Source organism: Protopterus annectens, chromosome 10.part0 (assembly GCF_019279795.1).
Source record: "Protopterus annectens isolate FY-2018-M chromosome 10.part0, PAN1.0, whole genome shotgun sequence".
NCBI classification, from domain to species: domain Eukaryota; kingdom Metazoa; phylum Chordata; order Ceratodontiformes; family Protopteridae; genus Protopterus; species Protopterus annectens.
Genome location: NC_056744.1, coordinates 1,582,175,825 through 1,582,187,411, shown reverse-complemented (window position 1 = coordinate 1,582,187,411; position 11,587 = coordinate 1,582,175,825).

Below are 11,587 nucleotides of genomic sequence, written 5' to 3'. Positions count from 1 at the left end.
ATTAGCTGGGACTAGGCTGGTACACATGGTGTTCAGTGTTTGGAACACTGCAAAATGACACACATGTGTAGGCCATAGTTGTCAAGCATCTGCAAAAAATACTGTGGGTGAGGAGGAGGTGTCATCATGACACAACAGTCCATTGAAGCAGAGATCCAAAGGACACTACAAATGGCTGTATCTGCACACAGTCAAAGTCAGGAACTGTGGCAGACATAACCCTGACTCCACAGCAATAGTGACAGCAGTGTGTGACCTCCAAGGGATGTGCACATGAGTTGACCTTGCAATCATGCAGAGTTGGGGGACATTTGTAGGGCAGACTGACCAAATACTGGCAAATGCAGATGGCCCATGCTAGTATACCCATGCCAGGAATAGTGACAGCTGTAGTACACATAACAGTAAGTGCAACAAACCGTCTTAATAAGGGCATGGACACATATGCACCCACAAAGTATATGCATCTCAATCAACATCTGCACACCTAACACATTGGTTTGACACTGCATTTGATTGTACAGGTCATATGTCACATATCAGGTTCATGTAATGTTAACATATTCAGTAATGTGGTTCCATGGCATATCAAGGAAGAGGTCATCATATAAATAAGGGTGTATACACTCCCCATAGCCATGGTAAGGTTTGAAAGTTGTCAGTGTAATTGCATCGTATTGGCCATACATGCACCGCTGATGATGAGATCTGTAAGTCAGACATCAGGCATTCACAAATGACATCTGTCCACATATCATCCCAGGTATGTGTTGGACAAACACATAGGGGTTGTGAGCAGCAGAGCAAACATAACTGAGACAGTAATACACATTCCACAATGATGTGTACACCTGAGAGGTATGGGTGCCGAACAGGTGCACAGCAATACTGTGTACGTGGGTGCAGTGTGTTCCAGGAGAAGGGGCATCACCTACTTACACAACCCATGCATCACAGAGATGTATAATATTGCTAGAAGGGATTGACTTTAGCTGCACTGCATGCTGTTGTGTGCTATATGTCATGCATGTTGACAGATGGGTAATGGGAGGTCTGTGTGTAATATCTTTGTGCAACCTCACCTGTAAATGTGTGTGTGTGTGTGTGTGTATGTGTGTGGGGGTGGGGGGGTTATTTTGTCTATAAGTGCAATCTGGTGGAGTGGAGGGGGGGTTGATGTATGTAGGATGTGTGTATGTATGTGTGCATGTGTTTATGTGTGTGTCCATGTATGCACATGTGTGAGTGTGGGGTTGTTCATACCTCTCGACTTCCCTTTGAAATAATGCAGCACATGGACATGGACAGACACATGGGACACCAGGAATACTTGTCTGACATGTAATCTCAGGACAGTTGATAGTATAATAAGGTTGTAGCATGGAACATGCATTGGGAGGGAAACTAGACACCAGAGATGCTGTTATAATTGCAATCAGTAGAAAGGTGAAAGAATACTCATGTATGCATCACTACAGATGCATTGGGGAAGTACTAGACAACACCAGAGAGTGTTTCCAAATATTACTGTAGTCCACATAAAAAGTTAATAGAGCAACAGATCTTGCATCTGCTGAACAATAGTTATGTGTGACACTCCATTGCGTGACATTATTGAGTGACTGTAGTAACCCCTAACATATGGGAGCCATGCTCAAGATGTCTGGATAAACCCAGGGTGAACACAGGATGACATCATGGAGTCTTTGAAAATCCGACTCCAATCAAGTCAAAGAGATAATGGAGTAACAGGCCATGTTTTGTGATCACTTGTCTAGGCAATTAGAAAAATGATACATTAATAATTGGTATTAATGACTGTAATTTTCCAAGACTGATGCAGGATGGGGAAGTTAAGAGAATAAAGTAGGAACAGTCTAACTCAGGAACAGATAAATGTTATGGTAGAATGTCAGTGTGTGTGTGTGTGTGTGTGTGTGTGTGTGTGTGTGTGTGTGTGTGTGTGTGTGTGTGTGTGTGTGTGTGTGTGTGTGTGTGTGTGTGTGTGTGTGTGTGTGTGTGTGTGTGTGTGTGTGTGTGTGTACTGTTAAGCAATGATGTACAGGTCTTAAAGTGCATTTCTTGTTTTTCCCTCACAGGTGGCAAGGTGGGTCAGGGTCCCTCCTGCAGGCAATCTGATTTTGATGTTCATACAGACACTGAAAATGATGATAGGTGTATTAATTCTCAGGCGGGGTTGTCAGAGGCTGAAACTGTGCCATTGTTTGACATTCTGCTGTTATCCACTCCATCCCCACATGCAGTCACAGTGCCTATACATACCCCATCACCAGTGGCCATAGCAGAGGGACAGTTGGTGGTTGGTGGCATGGAACAGGACAGTGTAGTATCTATGGCACGTGTGTCTGGACACAGCAGCCATATCCAGATGTCCGGCAGGGTACCACATAGGCAGATGTACAGGGGTGCTCATTGGAGGGCTGCTGGTCATCGTGCCCCTGGCAGAAGTGCCACATCTGGTATCACCAGATGCATGTTTCAGGCTGTCATGGAGGTGCAGGCATGTATGGAACGGTACACCAGACAGGCTCTGAGGCTGCAGAGGGCTACTCTTTTAGCTGTTACTGACAACATCTGTGATCTTGCAGGTGCCCTCCGTTATTATACATAGGTCATGGACAGATGGTGGGGTGAGATGGTGGAACTCCTTGACTGTGGATTGTCCGTGCTCGAGCATGTGGTGGGAGTGGTGCGATGGCCACGTGGACGTAGGCTAGCAACACCAACAACTGGAGGTCAACATGGACATGCAAGCACACCAATCCACTCCTGTAGTGGCAGTACCAGCCCCAGCACTGTAGGGGGGGGTGCTGTCCACACCACACCACAGCAGGCCACATGTACATGGCTCTGGCCATTCCCAGGAGGGACCTGGTTCCAGCAGACATATGTCATCATCAGGGGAGAATACCATATCATGGCTTGTACATGGACGTGCCCGTGGAACCCCTGGCAGGCACAGTTTTTGTGTCCATGGCCAGAGGCGGTGAACTGCACACCCTGCCAGGTATGATCTGCAGCTATCCAACAAACACCTGTACAGGGCAGCCACATGGCAGAACTGTGTGCATGCATACTCATACACAATACAAACACAGCCAGGGCAACCCCATACCTATACACACCACATCACCACGGCCATATCAATAATTAAAACCCCTCACTCACACACATGGTGTCAAATTTATGGGTCAGCCTAGGTCTCTGGCAAACCAGCAACACACCCTGTGCATATGATGATACCTGTGCCACATCCCTGTCATCTATAACATCGATGCTGGAACAGGTTAATATGGTTCTGATGCACACGGTGACTGTACTATGGTGTACCAATGTACTGATGTGTAACATGTTGTCAGCAGTAAAGTTTAATGCTCACATCTCAGAAAGTGTAGCTGTCCAGCCATGATGCATTATAGCTGTTATTAACACTGAGTGATTGTGGTCTCCATAATGTAATCTGTTTGTGTTGTAGGTGTCCATGTGTCAACAGGAGGATCATCTGTTGTCCTATCCTACAAGGGGTATGGCTCTGTGGTTACACCTTGGCTGTGCCATATCCTGGGTACAGGTGAACGCATGTCACAGGTCTGTATAACAGTTACTGCATGTGCCACATGGCTGATAGGTCTGGCGGTGGTGTATACAAGTGAGTGCATAGTGGCTGCTGTTAGCAGCCCTTCTACAGTGGACAATGATAAGTGTACTGGGTGGTACACACCACATGTTTGTGTATAACACACACAGAGGCTTTGGTGTTGATGCAATACACAGAAAATACTGTACACATGGATGTTTGTACCTGTGCAAGGAACACATTGCAGCCTATGTAATGCCACCAAGCCAGAATAGGCACAACAACACAGTGGGGAATAAGCAGTCCACTAGTTTAATGTCATTGATGATGGTGCTGGCAGGGTATATGTCCCCTTCCCCAATGTAGTGCAGTCCTCAACTCGGTAAACATATGTGTGCTGGTGTGGGCTGCACACCCCTACCCTTTGGAAGGTGAGAGGTGCTGTAGAAATGCAGATAGTGCGATAGACAACTACCTAACCTGTTAACATTAACTGTACAGTATTACGGCCAGCTAAGCAGGGGGATACACTCAACAGTAACTGCAGTGATGGTGACTGTGTCCACAACAGCCACACCCAGCTATATATACCAACCCCAGTATCACTGCACACCTATAGAGTGGGAAAGAGGGCATTTACACATCTAACACTAGTTGCGATGGTATGTATGTCCACAGGATGATACCTGTGAAATGTTAGCATATGCCAGGCAGTTCTCAGACAGATGACCCCTGGGACATGTATATTCTGCAAACTGAAGTAGATTCCTTCACATACACACACAATCTCACCTGGCAACACTGGGACTAGACCCCTACCTAGGTATGTAGTGCTACTGATGTGTGTGGCTTTAATTGCACACACCACACAGCTTTTAGGATAAGGTGTGTTCCAGGTTACGTGTAATATGAAGAACGTTCCTAGGCATGTACAGTATGGTAATGGGGGATGTACTGGTTGTTTATGGACAATACATCGTGTGACATACCATCATATACACATTGAAAAACACATAATAGTCAGACACACATCTGAGAGACCTGGGACTATCAGTGCTAACTACCTTGTCAGTGTTTCTATTGTGTTACAAGTATGTTACACACAGCACATTCATAACTGAGCTGGATAGTGTTATCAGTTACATGTATGGATGATGGTGACCGTGCTCCCCATACAGTGGAACATGTGACATGTACTGGGGGTACCATGGTGTAAAGACAGTACACCCAGCACCTACACCCCATTGTGGATATTGTACGCACTGAAATCCATAACACTCTGACATACCCACTATCACACATTGACCAGGACTGCAATACAACCCCTTGTCCATCCCAAGAGTGCTACTACAGGGATATGCATCTAATGCACATGCCACAGGCATAGTAGGGTGATGCATTGTCATGCCTCTCCTACGGTCAGCAACATCACTATCCCTAATACTGTGCGGCAATGCATATTGTAATAGGAGAACGTGGCCTCAGAATGTACCCTACATATATACAAACATGCACACATGCACACACATGCCAGAACTCAGTGGGTATCCCATGCCTATCAACCCATTTGTACAACAGTGTTGTGCTGGTACTGCAAGGCCCAGGTAGCCCTTAGGGAGAAGAGTATAACAAGGTGCATGTAATGTCCGGTACAGCAACAGCCACATCTAACTATGTCAATGGGGGGGTGCAGTGGGTGTGAAGGGCCTCAGGGTATTCCCAACTACAGGTCTACAAACACACAGACACTGATATTAGGTTCATAGGTTCATAGGTTCATAGGTTTATACTAGGCTATCTGCCCTAAGGCATTTATAAGCCTAGCCCAAAGTTTTGTGGCTTACACCACCCCTTATATGAAAAAATACTGTGCCCATTAGTTTGTTGTGCCTCTGTCCAGCAGTGACACAGAGATGATTCCAGGGGTAAACCTACAATCTCCCATCCACAGGTCAAGATTTCTCTTGAACAGAGCCAACGAGGTGCTCTGCCTCACATGGACCGGGATTTTATTCCACAGCATAGGGAGTCTCTGAGTGATAAATCTATCCCTCCAGCACGTCCTATTTATATCCGTGCTAAGGTTTAAGTCGCTTGCTCTAGTGGTTTTGGTGGATGTGGATTTTTTGAGGTGGAGCATGTCCATTAATTCCGGGTTGGACATGGCCTTGTATGTCAGGCACATGTCACCTCTGAGCAGACGGTATGCGACTGAATAGAGCTGGAGTTTCTTCAATCTGGCAGCATATGACAGATTTTGGAGTCCCTTTATCCTTTTGGTGAGGAACTTTTGGGGTCTCTCCAATTGCTGCAGATGTCAGGTGAGATACATCCCGAATGGGACATTGTACTCGATCATTGGTCTGATAAGTGAAGAGTACAGGGGAACAATGACCTCATTAGATCTGGATGTGAATCCCTTCATGATCAGGTGGGCAATGTAGAAGGTCTTTCTAACCACTTTAGCAATGTGAGTGTCAAAAGAAAGGCCACTGTCAACCTGGGTCCCCAGGTCCCTGATAACCTCTTCTGTGCTTAGTGGATTGCCACCTATATGGTAGCTTGGGGTTATCTTGTTTTTTCCGAAGGGTATGACTATACATTTTTTGGCGTTTAACTTTAGGCCATGGCTCTGGCACCAGCTATCTGTTTCCGTGAGTCCCTTCTGAAGGATATCCGTGTCCAATGCACTTTCCACTATGGCGCCCAGTTTGCAGTCGTCTGCACACTTTGTCAGCCAAAGTCCTCCCATGTTGGCCTGTACTTCTGAGAAGTAGATGCCGAACAATAGGGGGCCAAGGACCGAGCCCTGTGGGACACCACTTGTGACCGGCTTGGAGTCTGACATAGCACCAGCAACTCTAACCCTCTGGGTTCTGTCCTTAAGCCAGTTTGCAACCCATCTTGTGACATATGGGTTTACATTTAAGCTGGTAAGTTTTTCTACAATACCCGAGTGGGGTATTGTGTCGAAAGCCTTTGCAAGGTCAAGGTAGGCTGTATGGACTGCCTTTCCCTCATCAATGGCCTTGGTGACTGTTTTGAAGAAGTCGACCAAGTTCAAAAGGCATGATCTGCCTTTGACGAAGCCAAACTGGGTTGAGTCCAATGTCTGCAAGTCCCCTATATCTTTGTTTATGAGCTCCATTATGATCTTCTCCATAGCTTTGCAGACTAGACTTGTTAAGCTCATGGGGCGGTAATTACCGGGGTCCGTAGAGGCACCACCTTTGTGGAGTGGGACCACAGTTGCCGTACGCCACTCCTTGGGCACGTATCCTGTGGTAAGGCTGAGATTAAACAGCTGCCTTATGTGCGGGTTTAATTCCTCATTTAGCTCGTGTAGCACACAGCCGGGGACACCATCCGGTCCCATTGATGCTGTGTTTTTAGCTTTAGAGAGAGCAGCTTTCACCTGTACATTTGAGATGTCTGGGAGGCTACACTCCGCTGGGATAGTTATCTCTCCTTTAGGGGGGGAGAGGGGGGGTGAAGTTTGCACTGAACCTGTCTGCCAGTATGTTGGCAATGTCTGTGGGTTCATTGATTTTTGTATCATTTTGGACTAATTCTGAGCATATCTGGGAGTTTCCACCCAGCTTCCTAACATAGCTGAAAAAGGCCTTATGATTGTCCTTAGAATCCATGGCAATTTTTCTCTCAAAATTGGCCTTAGTTGATTTTATGAGTGCTCGTATTTTTTTACTAATAATGATCAGGGCTGACTTCCTTTTATGGATTTTGTTCTATCATGTAATAGCTTTCTCCTCTTATTGTAAAGTTTGTTAATGGCTGGGGTCCACCAGACTGGACGTTTGCCCTTTGTGGAAAGAGTCTTGGTTTTATTTGGGATTGCCTGATCCATGCAGTCCTGGAGGTGTTCATAGAAGGCATTTGTAAGGGCTTCCGCAGCTTGGGTTGTGGTTTCCACTGGCTCAGGGGCCTTGAAGGATACCACACCAGTCTTGAGTAGTGTGAAGTTTGCTTCTTCACTGTGGTCTTTTTTTTTTGGGGTGGGGGCGGGATGTGGATTTCCAGTGAGATTAGTTTATAATCAGATCTCACCAATGAGGAATATACTTCCGATGTGGAGCATTTTGTCCCCATGTTTGTGATAATGAGATCTAGCATATTTTCTCCTCTCGTGGGAACAGTGACTAGCTGTTCCATGGCATTTGAATTTATGAACTCCAGGAACCGTTGGGCTAGAAAGTTAGGGCTTGAGTAATGTTCCCAGTCTATATTCGGGTAGTTGAAGTCACCCAATATGATGGTGTTTGGAGATACATTTATACCCTCCAGTGTCTTCAGGAAGGCTGTGTGGGGTTCCTGAGTTTGAGAGGGTGGCCTGTAGCATGCTACAATTTGTAGAGCAGTTTTGCCTATGGTTAGTTTCACCTGGATGGTTTCCAAAGCTTCATGCGTTGCCACCAACCTGGAGGTGTGGGTATCCTTTATGAATATGGATACACCCCCCTCCTTTTGTGGTGTGGTCCGGGTTTTGGGGCCGGAACGCATGATATGAGGTAAAACCTAATAGTGCCGGGGTGCTCTCAGGAGCCTTGAACCAGGTTTCAGTTACAGCACAGACATCGATGTTCTTCATACTGAGAAGGGCCTCAAGTGCGTGCATTTTGAGATTTAGACTTCTGGCATTGAGCAGCATTACCCTCAGTTTCTTCCCATTTTTTTCTAGGGTGGTAGGTTTAGAATTTGAGCCTTGCCTAAAAAAAGCACTATGGGGGTGGCAAGAGCCTTAGCCAATATCCGGAATCCCAGGGGTGACAGGTGCAAGCCATCCCTTGTGAAGCAGCGTGGCTTGTCAAGCATGTCATCCCAGGCAGACAGACACTGGATCCCCTTTGAATGACACCAGACATTAAGCCAATTGTTAAAGCTGATCATCTTGTCTCTATATTGTGACATCATTCTTGGTGAAGGAAGGATACTGCTCAGGGTCAGGGTCATACCTGCCTGGGCTACATAATCAGAGAGCTCCTCTATGTCTCTTTTCATGTAGTCCAGGGAGGTATCGCCTCAGGTCGTTCACACCAGCATGGACAATGACTGTGTCATATTTGTACCTGCCGTGGAGTGACCCGAGTGCTTGTGTTATGTGGCGGATTTTAGCGCCCGATAGGCAGCTTACTGTGACCCTCTCCTTGTTCTGCCTGGTGAGTGGGACGTCAGTGTGTCTGACTATGGAGTCACCTATGACAAGTATGTTTGGTGTTGTATTTGGCCTTAAGGGCTGTGACTGCTTTGCACACTGATTTTGTGGTTTATGTGTTGCTTGTGGGGTGTCTTGAGGTAGCAGTTGTTTGGGTGTCTGCTTTGGAGGCCTCTGCTGTTTAGGTAAATTTGTACTCAGAGCCTCCGAGTATGTCTTTGTGTGTTTATGTGTTTGATTCAGTGGTGTGGTAGCATTATGTGAGGCTGGTTTTGTGGTGTGTGTAGTTTCTTTCTCCTCCTGTCTGGTCTTGCCAGTCCTGAGTTGAGAGAGCTCAGCCTCCAGTTTGGCTAAATAGCTGCGTCTCTCGCAAGTATTTGTGTTATGTGGGAGGAGGAGGGGGTTGTCTGTGTACATGAGGCAATTGTAACATTGCCTCAATATTCTCAGATTCACCAACTGGGCAGGAGAGGACGCCAGCATCTGGCCGTTCGACATGCTAGAAAAATTAAGAAGTTAGGTATGAGACTGAATAAGAGAGGACTTAGTAAGGAAGTGGGTACTGGGGGTTTCAAGTGAGGGACTTTGTATAATATAGAAGTGACAAGTGCTGAGCTTTTTTTTTTTTTGAGAAAAAAAAAAAAAACTTTACTGAACAAGTGCTGCACTTTTTAGTCAAGGGATATACTGTTTAGGTTACTAGTAGAGCAGTTCTAAGGGAAAAAATGAAGAACAGACTTTATGGAGCCAGAAAAGGTTTAACCTTGTTAAACCGGGTGCCAATGCTGCTCAGTGGCAACTCCGTGCTAATCGCTAAAGCACGCTAAAGCGTGCTTTATAGCAGAGGGCTGGAAAAGGCAGGAAATGACCCAAAATGGCCACTGAACTACAAGTTACTGTCTTAAACCACTCCTCTGAGGACAAACAGGCAGCTCAGTACTCCCCACTCCCACTGGTGAGTAAAGAAACTTCCCCCTGACCAAACAAAGAAAATGGAGAAGTACAGGAACCAAGACAAAGCCCAGGGATCAGCAAAATCTGATCACTGGAACAAACTAGCCAGGAAAGTTAGGAGAACAAGAATATTTTTTTTTTTTTTTTCAAGTTTTTTTTCACAGACAGAATAGAAAACACAATAAATGCTTTGCTTTTTGATTAAATGCTGTCAAAAGCTAGTACACTTGAGTGTATTAGCCTGTAGTTTAACTTTTAAGCAAACTTAAACTAAGAAGTGCAACCAACAATTAAAGCTTATAAAAACAGGAAAAGCAGGTAATACCACTATAAAATAGACAGAAACAGTCGAATAACACAAATGGTCGAAAAATGCAAGAAAAAATACTTAAAATCTGGAAAGTTGCTTTTTCCTTTCTCTGCTGCTCTAGGAACTCTGCTGGATACCACGAGGAGCTGTGCTGAGTTCTCTACAGCCAGAAAAGCCTGTCAAAGCGTGCTTTATAGCAGGGGGCTGGAAAAGGCAGGAAATGACCCAAAATGGCCACTGAACTACAAGTTACTGTCTTAAACCACTCCTCTGAGGACAAACAGGCAGCTCAGTACTCCCCACTCCCACTGGTGAGTAAAGAAACTTCCCCCTGACCAAACAAAGAAAATGGAGAAGTACAGGAACCAAGACAAAGCCCAGGGATCAGCAAAATCTGATCACTGGAACAAACTAGCCAGGAAAGTTAGGAGAGCAAGAATATTTTTTTTGTTTTTTTTTCAAGTTTTTTTCAGAGACAGAACAGAAAACACAATAAATGCTTTGCTTTTTGATTAAATGCTATCAAAAGCTAGTACACTTGAGTGTATTAGCCTGTAGTTTAACTTTTAAGCAAACTTAAACTAAGAAGTGCACCCAACAATTAAAGCTTATAAAAACAGGAAAAACAGGTAATACCACTATAAAATAGACAGAAACAGTCGTCGAATAACATATGTGATTCAACATATGTGATTCAACAGTAATATCACTAACAAGCTCTTAGCTTCACACAAACCCATGCAAACTGTTTACACATAACAAGGATGCAACACATTCAAACAGAAAAGAGTGCTGTACAAGCCATATATACTCAAGTGTCCCAGACAGTAGACTCACACCCCCTCAGTAATGCACACGCACACATTTGTCAGTACTGTGGTGCATTGGTGCAGGTGTTCATAGGTGTGTACCAGGCTATTGTCCATGGAGAGATAGGAAGTGTAGGGGATGTGTGTACAGTGGCATTATGCCACCTGCCATGTGCCAGCAGGCCATCTGTCATCAGATGCCACTTTGGTGATCCTCAGGGTGAGAGTGACATGCATCAGCCAATCATCAGGATGCCATTTGCAGAGGGCCAGTGAGGTGCTCCAGTTAACATGTATGCAACATGTATTACATAACATGGCCAGTGTCTCTGTCTTGGAGACCTGTAGCCAAGCATGTTCTGTTGACTGTGGTAGTGTAGTTGAGGTATCCATGGCATGTGGTGCATACAGGGTGTGGATTCCTATCTGTGGCATTCATAACACAGCTGGGCAGACATGTCTGTGACAGTCAAGCATAGATTGCCTGTAAGTATCCAACAGGGATACCTGACATCTGCACATCTGTACAGAGGATAGAGAGACATCAGCTAGCCAACTAGCTATGCATTAGGATGAATGGGTTGACAGATAGACATCTGACACTGATAGGTATGGCATTACTACATGATGACAGCCCTCACTGATATGGGATATACACACAGTAGCCTATAGTTATTTTCCACATGTTAGATCATTATCCAGTAGGAAATATTTAATTAGACACAGCTCACACACCAGGAACACGA